Here is a 12,340-nt window from a genome sequence, read left to right as displayed (position 1 = left end):
CGAGTGCCTCTCTGAGCACACCCTAACCTCGTCTTATTGCCTATCTGCCCGCTCTTTCAACCTCCTTTTTCCAGTTTTACTTTTCTGTCCCATCTCTGCTCTTCCTTCAGCTCCTACTGATTGGGATGGACACCCAGGGATGCCTTGCTAACTTCCAGCCAGCTCCAAAACTGGCTGCAAGGCCCCCGTGCACAGGCTCTGGCACCATCAGGAAATCTCAGTGCTTAGCTCTGAATACAGGACTAGTCTCACTGAAAATTAAAGCTAGCAAAAAGCTCTTAGAAGGCATTTTAAAAGTAAGATACAAACTTCAAACAGTCAACAGAGGGATCAATTTTTTCAAGTGACAGTTTAAATTGCCAAATATGTGCTACTATTCCTTGCCTTCCATCAGCTCCCTGTGGCTCATCACCCATCGGGCTAACGGCCGGTCTGTTATTAACCACGCATTTCATGGCCATTAACTTGGGTTCAACAAGTCACAGGTGACTTTATTAGGCATGACTCGGATAACCACCATTTTAATTGTTCAAGCTGTCCTCTATGCCCCCAGTGCACACAAGTTATTTTTAAGTTGAAGTAACATTTTCCTTTCTTTTGGGAAGCCCAGCGTGGCGTCACACGGGGCACTTGGCCAGCAAAGGAAACTAAATAAAATAATTCAGGGTAAAACCTTGCCCACTTCTCTGCTTCTTTGAGGCACAAGCCACATCTGATAAGCAACTTGGCAGAGGCGAGGCCATGAGAACCACGCTCTGCTCAAGGTTTTAATAAAGAGACTAACGGGGAATGGAGGGGAGGTGGTGCTGAGCCAACAGACTGGATCAGGCTCCAGTCAACAAGGGAGAGGAAACCTGGCAGATTCAGGAAAAAAAAAGTCATAGCCCTGTCTATTATTGTCGTTAACTGTGCAACTGTTTGGAGGAAGAGGCTCCTTCCCATCACCTGCTCAAACACCAACCATTACGGACACGAATTTCCATGTGGATTGGTGTCCTACAGCCAAAGACACCCCCGGCAAGCCCCCCTCAATCTTTGTCCACAGCAGAGATGGTCAAGCTTGTTTTCGATTGTTTCAATACATTACAAAAACCAAACAAACCAAAATAGACAAAAATGAATTCTGAAAGTTCCCATTTCCCATCTGCACCGTGATCAATGCAGACTGTTTGTGTGAAACTTCAAGTTCTGAAGCATGAGAAGAGCGGATAAATATCCCCCAAACCGGATTCCAGAGCAAGCCAGGCTGTATGACCGGCACGGACAAATTCATTTCTGCATCGACTGCGTTAAAGCACATTCACATCCCCAGGGCATGCAAATGTGAGGTTACCACGCTGCAGCAGACACAAGCCCCGATACAATCCTGAGCTCTCAAAAATCTCACAACAGCCATAGCACAGCCTGCCCAGGTCACCAGATCTTTCCATCTTTCCACAGGCACAGGAACTCCTCCTGGATGTCCCACAGGACCGCAGCCTCAGATCTCTCATTCAATCAGAGATGCATTTCTTTCTTTCTTTCTTTTTTTTTTTTTTTTTTGTACAGATCCTTTCTGATTGCTTTTATTGCACAATCCGAAAACGTAACATAGCACGTGATAAATAATTGTGTTTGCTCTGCATACACGAATGGCTCGCAGTTTATACTTCGTAATGAATGTCAGATTATGTGTTAATAAAAAGTTAAATCACCGTAGCATGGTGTCAGGATACACGCTTTTGTAACCTAATGCTGTTAAGTTTTCACGTCATGTGAGCTGCAATATACAGTAGCAATGAACAGACATTCCTACTCCCTTCGGATCCTACAGATGTTTTGTGCTCCCAGAGAGTATTTGGAGAGACATACGCTGTTAGTATGTATCTATTATAACATTATTAGCCACACTCCTAATTAATCCTTAGGAATTCCAGGCATTTCTCATTTAGTTCTTAGCAAAGGAAAGGGAAAAAAAAAAAAAAAAAAAAAAAAAGGTGCCTTAACAACTATTTGCGTCGTAGAGTTCATAAATGAGCCCATCACCCTATACCAGAACTGCTATAATTTTATCGGAATGAAAACCATTCTCTTTGATCTCCTCCAGTTCTTAAATCCAGCAGTTGTGTATTCAAACATCAATGGAAATGTGGTTTCAAGCTTCCTCTTTCATTATCTTTCTCAAAGATAAAAAAGAGCAAAAGAAAAAAAAAGTTCTGAGCTTTAGAGATGAGGCAATATTTTTACAGTAATTTCTTTATCTGATTTCATCCTGTTTACAGAAGCTGCCGTTTGGAACATTTCCCCCCCTGCGCCACCATTTTTGAGATGGCTTTTCTTTAAATAAATGTATATTAAAAAATAGCGCAGACAACAGAGTCAGCTTCCTGCTTGCTCTTTATTGTGAGGGAGATAAGGTTGCTAAATGCTGTGCTATCTGGCTCTGGTTCGGTGCGTGACCTACATGGATCAAGATGGAGATTTAATGATTAAGCTTAACTCCTTTATCTTCGGCGAGGGGGGAGGAAAGAGTGCCCAAACAAACTACTTATGTTGCGGCATGATAGAATTACATTTCAACACAATAATTAACTATCTGACACATTCCTGCGAGGCTGCAGATGTCACTAATGGCTCCGAAATGCCCCCTCTGTGTTGTCATAACCCAGAGCTCTTCGCAGCAGCCAAAACAAGCACGTACTCTGAAGAGCATCAAGGCTGGCAAAATGCATCGCATCCCTTCTCAGCTGATTCATACAGCCCACAGGTGCGTTTCATGGTTCATATACCACTGATAGACAAATTTAGGAGCAAATTCAATTAAAACAAAACAGGTCCTTGATCTACCGAACCCACAAAAGCATTTTAATCTCTTCCGACCAAGGCCCTTGTCTCCGATCTTCCTGCTAGGTTTTCCGCAGCTCTTGAAATGTATCTTGATCTCTCACGCCCAGATAACACGGCCCATTTCGCTGACTGTTACGCAGCCAGCATCTCTGAACAAACCAGGAGAAGTCAGAGCCCTCTGGGTGGTTCCCAGGCTGCTCCTCCCGCTCCTCCTGCACCCTATCAAACCCCTTGCAAGCCGATCCTAAAAAAGCTTGCTCCAGTAAAACCTTCAGAAAAAAAAAATAAAAAAATCTGCTCCAGTAAAACCTTCAGAAGGTCAGGCACTTCGGTTCTGAATGGTAGTAAAAACTGCACGTATTTATGCATGCGACCTGCGTGCAAGAAGACTGGCAGCACATCCCAAAGACAAGCAAACCCAAAGTCCAGCCTAAGGTTTGTAAGAGCACGGAGCAAACTACAGGCACCACCAGTGGTTTATAGCTTCGCACGAAAGCCACATGACACGCAGCGAGTTTAATGAAGTTTGCTCTTAGCATTAGTTCGAACCTCCAGGGCTGCTGTCACCCACGTGGATCAAAACAGCAGGATTTATTTGCATCCACTCCCACTTGAAACAAAATGCAGCAGCCACCAGCCCCGGCTCCTGCAGCACCCAGAGAAGCAGCAAGCTCCCTGCTGCCTCCAATACCAAGCGGATGAGGACTACATCAAGAACAGAACCCACACTTTGCTTTTAACCCCCCAAAGTTCATTAAAAGGAAGAACAAATCCAGGACCTTACCTTCCAAAACTGCCACGTTGCTGCAAGACCAACTGCTTCGGGTGCCAGAGGAGTCTCCCTGCCAGGCATCCCGAGGGAGCCCCAGCAGCACTCCCTGCCTGCCCAGCTGGGAGCATTTACTTTAATTAACAAACCCACATAGAGCTGAGAGAAGCATTTCTGCCCAATCCGCCTCCCGAAGTGTTAGCATAAAAATCTGGCTGCCCCTGGCTGGAAGGGGTTGATCGGTGCTAAGAGGTTCAGGGGAAACTGGTTTTGCCTTGCCACCTCCTGGTGCAGGACAGAGGTGGGAAGAGCGGTTGGCCATGTTACACGGTGCCTCTTCTGGTTGCTGATAAGCAGCTTGGGTGAAGCCTGAAGTCAATTATGTTACTTCCCAGAGCCCTTTTTCCTCGCCTTAATAGCCTTTCTGTGCCCTCCCTCTGTTTCACCACATAACAGTCTCACGTCCCAAAAGCTTGGCTGTGGAACCGTGTGCCAGCTTCACGCTCCGGGCCATTTGTGGCCAAAAGTGCTGGAAAGAAGCAGCCTGCAAACACGATGCTCCACCTCATCAGGAGAGAGGAATTTTGGCCTGGAATGCCACAAACGCTGCTGCAGCCAGAAACGGAGCTGCCTGCAGGAGATGCTCTCAGTACCTGGGGAGATGCTGGAGTGGCAGCTTGTGGTCAGCTCTCCAGTTGTGTTTCTTCAGCCTCTGCATCTCCCGGTCCTGGATCGTTGCCTTCCTCCTTAGCACTGCCAAGCCTGTAGCTTTAGATTCCAAAGGGCAGCCATCACGGCTCGATGGTTTGGTGCTAAGGAATCAATGAGCTGCTGGTGGGAAACTTCTGGATTTGGTAAAAGCAAACCAGAGGGGGCAAAACTCACTGGTCAGGCCATTTTCCCCTGCATCTTTCTAAAGAGTGAGGAAGAACAGTAGATTTAGGGGGATTTGCCGGATGGAGAGATGTAATAAGCTAAAGCTGTCTTGGGCTGAGGGATGGGAGGTTAAGAGGATGCCCAAGTCAAACTTCAGAGACTGGTTTCAGAGTCATATATGGAGTAGTTAACATAAACGCTGGGGACTTTCGGTCTCAAAGCTGATTCAGTTGCTCAACTTTGTTATCCAGCCTCTTAAAAATGTAAGCACGAGGGATTGGACAGGAGAGAGCCAGAAGGCAGATTTTTCCAGCCTTGCAGAAAGAAAATCAGAAGTGCTTCCATGCAGCGTGTTGCTTGTCACACTGATAGATTGGGGATGTTGCGTGAAATAAAATAGAAAACAATTAAGCTGCACGTGACTCAGGGAGGGGGTAGGTTTACTTTGCAGGATTTGCATCAACATTTCTCTTGGCTTCGATCCAGGCAGCTCAGCACCGCTTTGAGTCACTTAAACAAACCCAACTCTGAAAGCAAAACTCTGTTGGAGCTTCTGAGTCTCACCCAGCTTCACACTCGCACCAGGGGGAGGGGAAATCGCACGCAAGGTGGCCACAAATCTTCTCTGAAGGCCTATGCTCCTTGCACACGTGTGAAAAAATTCATGGCCATGAATAAAAATAAAAATTCATAGCCCTTCACGAGGGCTGCAAGCTTTGCAGTGAGATGCACAGCCCCGTGCAGTCTGATGCCCAGCTTTATGGACAGCGCTTTGAGGGGGCAGCAAAGCTCAGCTCCACCTTCAAATATCTGCAAAGTTTAAAGGAGGTAGATCAGGGGCTTTGTTCAATACCTCTAAAAAATGTCGTAGGGGGGGATCTAGCGCTGGGTCCAGATGTGGCTCTCTTTGCCTGACATCGTTTGTGGATGAGCTAGGGCTTGACTTCAAGCTTGCTAGTGACAGAAGTTTTGGTGCATGAATAATAAGCAACCTGGTGCATATTAAAACACAGCTATTGAGTTGTTCCAGCAGAAAGTTTTGATTTGTCTTTTTTTTTTTTTTTTTTTTTTTTTTATGGCAAGGTTTGCAAGTGCAGAACAAACTTTTTGTTCTATAAAGTTCGGAGCGAAGTGCTGGCTCGCACCGATGGCAATATTTGGGGCCTTTTGATTATTTTATTTAGAGCTTTTTTTGCAATTAACCTCAGCCCTAAAAGTCTTTCTGTTTTGATGAGGTTATTTTCATATGGTGCAATTTGAAAGGGGGCTGTGACAGCTACGCATATGTATTATAATCATATTTGAGCCATTTTTCTTCTTCATCTGTTTAATGTCATCTGCGCTGCCAAAGTAGCCAAGCTCCTTTAGGGCAAAACAGCGTAATGGGAACTGACTTTGCTGATGCAGTGTCTCCGTATGCAGCTCTGCAAGTAAGGCATTGCTGGATCGGCCTGAGCTCTTCTGGTCCTGTTGCTCAATTACTGCTGCTTGTACAACTGAACGTTAACCTCGTGCTAACCACTGACTCCTGTCAGTTGCTGGGTGTGTGCAATGGTCTCTGTCACTGTTTAGACCAAACTAAATTGGAATTAATTGAAATAAATGTGAAAATCTTTGCCACTAAGAGGGCATCAGCAGCGTGCTGTCACACTTCAACATCATGCCACAAAAATTCGTTTCTTTGGCCCTTCTTATTTTCCTTCATGTTCCCCGAGTACATACAGACATTTAACAACCTAGAACTGTAATTGAAGCAATTACGTGCACACAAAGGCATACGCAGGTTCTAGCACCCTCCCAATGAGGCTTTTAGTGTATTTGCTTAATGCTTTTAATTACAGTTGTTAATGTGACAGATTGATAAGGTGCTTGATGGCTTCTGTTTAGCTTGGGATGTTCTGGTACTCGGCAAATGCTCCAAAGACACCTGGAAGAAGCCACCTGCACAGGAAGCAGCGTTACTTGGTCAAAACCATATCCCAGGGCATCATATCAAATTAAAATGTTTTTTTTTTTCTTCTTATCTTTTCAACGGGGAGCTTCTCCTCCTTCACCTCCCAGTGTGAATGTGGATGCATGAGCAATGAATGGCAATGGGAAAGGAAATGCAGAGAAACCACACAACAATTTACTGGGGCTTTAGCAAAATATTATCATTCTTAATGTTTGTCGGCATGTGGCAATTTTCTTTGAACCAGGGATAGTTTAAATTCCTTCTTGCTTTGAAGACTTAATTTTCTCCCATAAAGATTATGGAGACTGCCCCGGATAATTTTAGGACTTAGGCACACTATTTGCTGAGCTCAGGCATGTTTTGGACCATGTATATTTTATTTGCCACCTGCCAGCTCGTGTTCACATTTTCCCAAAGTCTAGAGGTCACAGACAAATCTTGAGCAAAGCCATTTGCTACGGCCCAGACCCCGCATTGCATGTGCATGGCCTGAGAGCCCTGCTTGCACACAGGCACGACTCAAAATTTATTAAACAATCTTTCCAGGCAGAGCCAGATCCCCAGCCTTGCAAACAGTGGCTCCGGTAAGTAACTTTGCAGACGGCCACATGACAAATGCAGGCATGACGTGGTGTCTGTCTCGTTTGCTGGTGGCACTCGGGGGCCACAGCCTGGGAGGAGAACATCGGGCTGGAGGGCAAAGGGGGTGTCTGGGCACTGCACGGGGCTCATGTGGGTCCTCTATGGAGTGAAGCTCATCCCATGGACATGAAGCAAAATCCTCCAAGCTCGGTGAGCAGGGTTGGTAGGCAAGCGTGAGCCAACAGAAATGTCTCAGTTGCTCTGAATGCAGCCAGCCAGGAGTTCGCCCACTCTCTGATTTGGCCAAGACAAAACGGACAAGAAACATTTGGAGGTGATATGAGAAATCGCCACGCTCCAGCCCTGGGGACTTTTATTAAGGAGAAGGTGGGGATGAGGCCTGAAGAAAGCACATCAGCATCAAACACCCAGCTCTTTGGTTAGCAGGGGAATGCTTTGAAAAGGACTGATAGATGAAACCCAAGGCAGACTAATTCAAAATAAAGCCTGTAGACATAGCAGTCATTGTAGAGTATTTTTGAATGACTCTTGTGCCCGTGTTTGTGTCTGCAGACGAAGTAGAGACTGTTGGCTTTGCTTGCACACATTCCCTTGCCCTGAGTTAACTTCCTTGGGCAGATGAGTGCCCAGAAATAAACTGTCATAACCTCTGAGCAAAACTGCCAAGGGGCGGTGAAGTCTCCAGCTCCAGTGTCTTCAAACCAAGGCTGGTTTCCTTCTTTGAAGATATACTCTTGCCAAGCACAAGTTGCACCTTAGTCAGACACCAGTTACCAGACTTGATATGGATGAAATTTAATGGCCCATGAAATAAAGGTCAGCAGAAAAAGATTATTGAATGGCTTCCTCTGGCTTCACGTATACGAATCTGTGAAAGGTTGGCAATTCGTACCAACTGTCATGGTGTTTTTCATGGAATCCTTTGATAACAGGATTAGGAAGTACCAATATGAGTTCAAATAAGCTGCTAAAAAGTGTCTGACACTTGGTCATTACTAGCCTTCAGTCGCTATTGATCCGTGTCTGCACTGGAGCCAGTAATCCAGCGCAGGGAGGGATCTGGGGCAGCTGCAGGTACAGCGAAGGTCGATGGTGAGGCGGGACGGAGGATGCTGCCTGGACAGCAGCCTCCCTCTCGCTGGGGGTTTTTAATGAGAAGCGAGCCCTGCTTTTTGTTTCCTAACAGATTATTCTGCCAAACAGTTTGGCAGCTTTCTCGTTCCTCAAAACAGAGGAATCACCATTTTGCTTTTCCTGAAGCATTTACTATCGGAAGAGGCCGCCCTGCACGGAGCTGCGTTCCTGAAACATGAATATTTCATGGGACCGGTTTTGGGGTGATTACTTATGGTTGAGTTTTCATGGCCAATAACTAGATTTTTGTGACTATCAGCACTTCTTTGGTAATTTAAAATTTACTTGAAAAGGAAAAGAAGCAAAGCAAGGCCGAATGGGTACAACCAAGGTCTTGCGCTCCTACAAATACCACGATAAAAGTATATTTGTTCATAAGAATACTTTGAAATATTTAAGAGAGCAACAGCAGGAAATATATGCACATGTATATGTATAAAACTAGCGTTTCGTGAAGTGTGTGGGAAGGAGACTATTTGGGAGTCAGCACATTTCTTACCGGCTATATTAAGTGCACCCAAGGGTGAATTTTTTATTTATTTGGATTTTTCTTTAGAACTACCCCCTGTGGTGCTTTGGATATCTGGACATGTGAAATAACAACAAGCTTTACAAACATGCAAGTCACAAAGCACAGTGGCTTTCAGAAGGCCCCAAGCTGCTCAGCCCCTTCCTCCAGCAGGGCATCGCCACCCCATCCCTCCCCACTGGTCCCAAAGAGTACAGAGCTCTCCCCAAAGCACCCAGACCCACCTGGACCTGATGGGTGGGCACACGGAGGCTTCTCCTGCCATCCCAGCTACCCACCGTACATCTCCTGCTGCCCCCTGCAAGAGATATTCATGCCTGAATTTTCAAGGCTGGAGCTCATGCTTAGTCTGGAGTGCCTCCTTTGTACAAAACCCAGGTTGAAACATTCCTGAGCTTGAATAGTGCAGAAAGATTTGACCAAATATTTGAACTATGTTTCATTCCTTGAACGTATCTGTCTTGCTAGAAACATGACAATTTTGATGAAGCTTCTACTTGGAAAAAATTCTCATCTCTCTCTTTGCTCCCCAGAGTAACAGAGAAACTAGGATTGAGGAAGACTAACCTGGCATCCCAAATAAGTGCTTTGGCCTTGCTGTAAGGTGGTGGCTTCTCCAAATCTCGACTGTGAGGATTGCTCCACTTCCAGCAAGCATCGAACAGCCATTTTTCCAGGAACTTTAAGCAAAGTTGGCCTGAAGGGGAATCCAGAAATAAACAATAAGCAAAGGGGGAAAAAATTAGCAGGTTTTGTTCCACAGAAGGATAATTTTGTAAAATTAAAAAATACATATTATAATTTTTAATTTAATTTATTTTTTTTAATAACAGATTTTTTTCCCTTGGAGACATTGCCTGGATTTTCAGGGGTTACCAACCTGAACACCAGCTTACCTTAGGTCCTTACCAAAGGTCCCTACCTTTGGCCAAGTCCACCTCCAGCCAGGCTCTGTCTGAATACAGAGAAAAGGCACCCAAAGCCAGTGCTAACTCCTGAACCCACACGTTCAGGTGTCACCCTTCTCAAATCCCAGCCCACCTGAGCCACCCTCACCCCAAACAAACCAAGGTTTCAGCAGAGCTGTCCCAGCAGATGGGACAGACAAGTGTCACGTCTGGGGTGGCACCAAAGCAGCCATCTGCCTCCTTCTGCCTTGCCTCTGAAAGAAGAGCTCCAGATCCTTTTTATTTATTTATGTTTTTATTTTTATTTTTCCTGCCTCTCTCTTCCAGTGCATTTTGCCTTCCTGATAACTAGTATAGGGCCTGGCCCACTCTTGGCCAGGTTTTTCTCCTCTCCTTGTGTTATGGAAACCATCCCTGTCTGGGATGGGAGCCCCTGCCCGGGCATTATGGTCACTGCAAACTTGTAGAAATGACCCCAAGATCTTCCTGACCCTGGCTGCGTTTGCTCATTTCCTCCCCAGCTCTCTTTCTATTGCTTTTCAAATTAAGGTGCACAGGAAACCAGAGCAGTTTCTGATCTCTCCTCCACCTAAAAAATTAGAACATCAAAACCAGTTTTACCAGCAATAAACGAAGCTACTTTGAAAAGTGAGGCAAAGGGATCTATCTGGAGTCAGTAAGACATTGTTAGGATCTCTTTGATCGGGAGCCTTAAATGAAAATTATCAAATGGCGCTTTAAAACATACACCCTTTTGTTTGATTAGCCTGCTGCAGATAACCTTTATTAAACCTGATCTAAAATTACAGCCATGCACTGGTGGTTCTTTGATGCCTTGGCTGTTTCATTTCCTGTTTATACTATGATACACGTTGCACTAGGAGATAAAGCACTTCTGAAGGATATTAAGACATGAAAGTCCCTTGGCTATTTGCTGGCACTGTTTTGATGTTTTCTTGCTCTCTAGAAATTAGCATATCCTTTTCAAAGACTGCCTCTGATGAGAGTAATCCTTTGCCATGATGTATTTGCTAAAAGTCATAAATGATAGTATATTGTGTAAAGAAATGACACATAAAAGGGACGATGCTAGATTATTGATAATGAGGCAACTTGTGCAACTCTGCTTTTGGCTTTTATAAAACACATTTTTGACACCATAAATACATTGAGCTTATATTAATGAGGATTTAATACTTCTGAGATTTTAGAAACTTGCTTAGAACAACTTTTCAAAAGAAGGGTTTTTGGGGAAGTTTAATGTTTTCACTAATTTTGATAAGATAGTCTGTTAAGCACGTTTTGCTGCCTTTATAATGAGGAATGACGGAAAGGTTTTTAGCTTGGCATTGCCAGAATTAAACGGTGCTGGAATATTTATTTTATTATTTTTTATAGTGTCTATTGCCATAGAAACGAGGTGGCTTAATTATAGAAATTTGCAACAAAATGTTACCTTTCAAAAAGAAGAACTTTGACACACATAAAAGCAAACCATAAGGATCTGATATCTGAAGTAAATAAGTATCGCTCCATTGAAGCTTTGAAGTGACATTGATTTACATCACCAAAAGATCTATCCCTTGTTGTCACTAACAAATGACCTGAGCATTTTCACAGCAGAGAAAGCCATGCCTGGATGATGACCTAGAAAATACGGACCGGGGCGTCGGGATCGTGGTGGGGTGAGGAGGAGCAGCGAGGGCTTTGAGATCTTATCCAGCCTCTTTTCAAAGAGACTTCCCCAGGACTTTTCAAAGAGCGCTGGATGACACAGCGTCAGGTTAGACTGTAACATCCCTGTAACTGCGTGAAAGTCAGCACAACACCTGCTGTGTTTCATTTGCACAAGCACCCTTTGGTGCTCTCACTAGCCCGAGGCACGGCAGCACTCAAAGGTCCGGGCTCCAACAGTTGCGCACGGGTCCGGCACGGTGGCACCGAGCGCATCCTGGTGAGGTTTTACACCTTGCTGTACTTCACCTGCTTTTTGCAGACGGAGGCAGAGAGCTGGAGTTTGTGTTTTCCAAACTGGGTCACCTATGCTGCATACCTGGGGATGCGTGAAGCACACCTGAGGATGAGGATTTTGTGAGCAAAATTAGTAGACAGAATTTGCGGAGCCTTTGAATACCTGAACTCACCCTTTTAAAAATCCAGTCCCTTATCTGTATGCCTTAATGTGGAACTGAGGCCTCACCTGAGATATCCCGGGTTGATAATCCTGCCCTCGGGAGCTAAAGATCTCATCTGATATCCACTGAAGTCAATGGGACAATTGGCTGTGGGTGACTGCTTCGGTGAGCCCCAAAGGGAATAAAGTCACAGCCAGCCTGGCGGTGCTGTACGAGGGTACGAGGGGTATGAACACCGCTGTCACCTCTCTCTTTCCCACCGCTTCCTTTACAGCAGACACTGGCACAGGACATTTGGGGCTGCAACCACGCTAATCAGCATCAGGCACTGCTCTGCGCTGTGCATCTCAGTGTGCTGGAGTAGGAACTGGATTTGTTTTAGTTCAGGTAGATTGCAGAGGGAGATGAGAGAAAGGGAGGAAGGAGCAATCGGGAAGGCAGAGACAAATTATAACTCCAGTGATGAAAGCCACCTTGACTGCAGAGAGGCCAAGAACTTGCCAAGATGATTGCCAGTTAAGCATGCATTAAGCAAACATCCCTCCTTCCTTCCTGCCAGGCCCCCGCCGGCGTTGCCTTCTCCTACAAGTTACCGTATTGGAAGCA

General features: G+C 45.2%; 1 long non-coding RNA gene across 1 annotated transcript in view; it reads right to left on the bottom strand.

Annotated features, from left to right (window-relative positions):
- LOC139999055 (uncharacterized) overlaps positions 1–3,922 on the bottom strand; it is a 32,573-nt gene extending 28,651 nt beyond the window's left edge. The window contains exon 1 of the long non-coding RNA XR_011804066.1: positions 3,611–3,922. This is a non-coding gene — a long non-coding RNA (uncharacterized lncRNA). The remainder of the gene's footprint in view (positions 1–3,610) is intronic.
- Between the last annotated feature and the right edge of the window lie 8,418 nt (positions 3,923–12,340).

This window comes from Anas platyrhynchos, chromosome 19 (assembly GCF_047663525.1).
Source record: "Anas platyrhynchos isolate ZD024472 breed Pekin duck chromosome 19, IASCAAS_PekinDuck_T2T, whole genome shotgun sequence".
In the NCBI taxonomy this organism is placed as follows: Eukaryota; Metazoa; Chordata; class Aves; order Anseriformes; family Anatidae; genus Anas; species Anas platyrhynchos.
The sequence above is the reverse complement of the archived record's forward strand: the minus strand, read 5'-3'. Positions and strand labels throughout refer to the sequence as shown.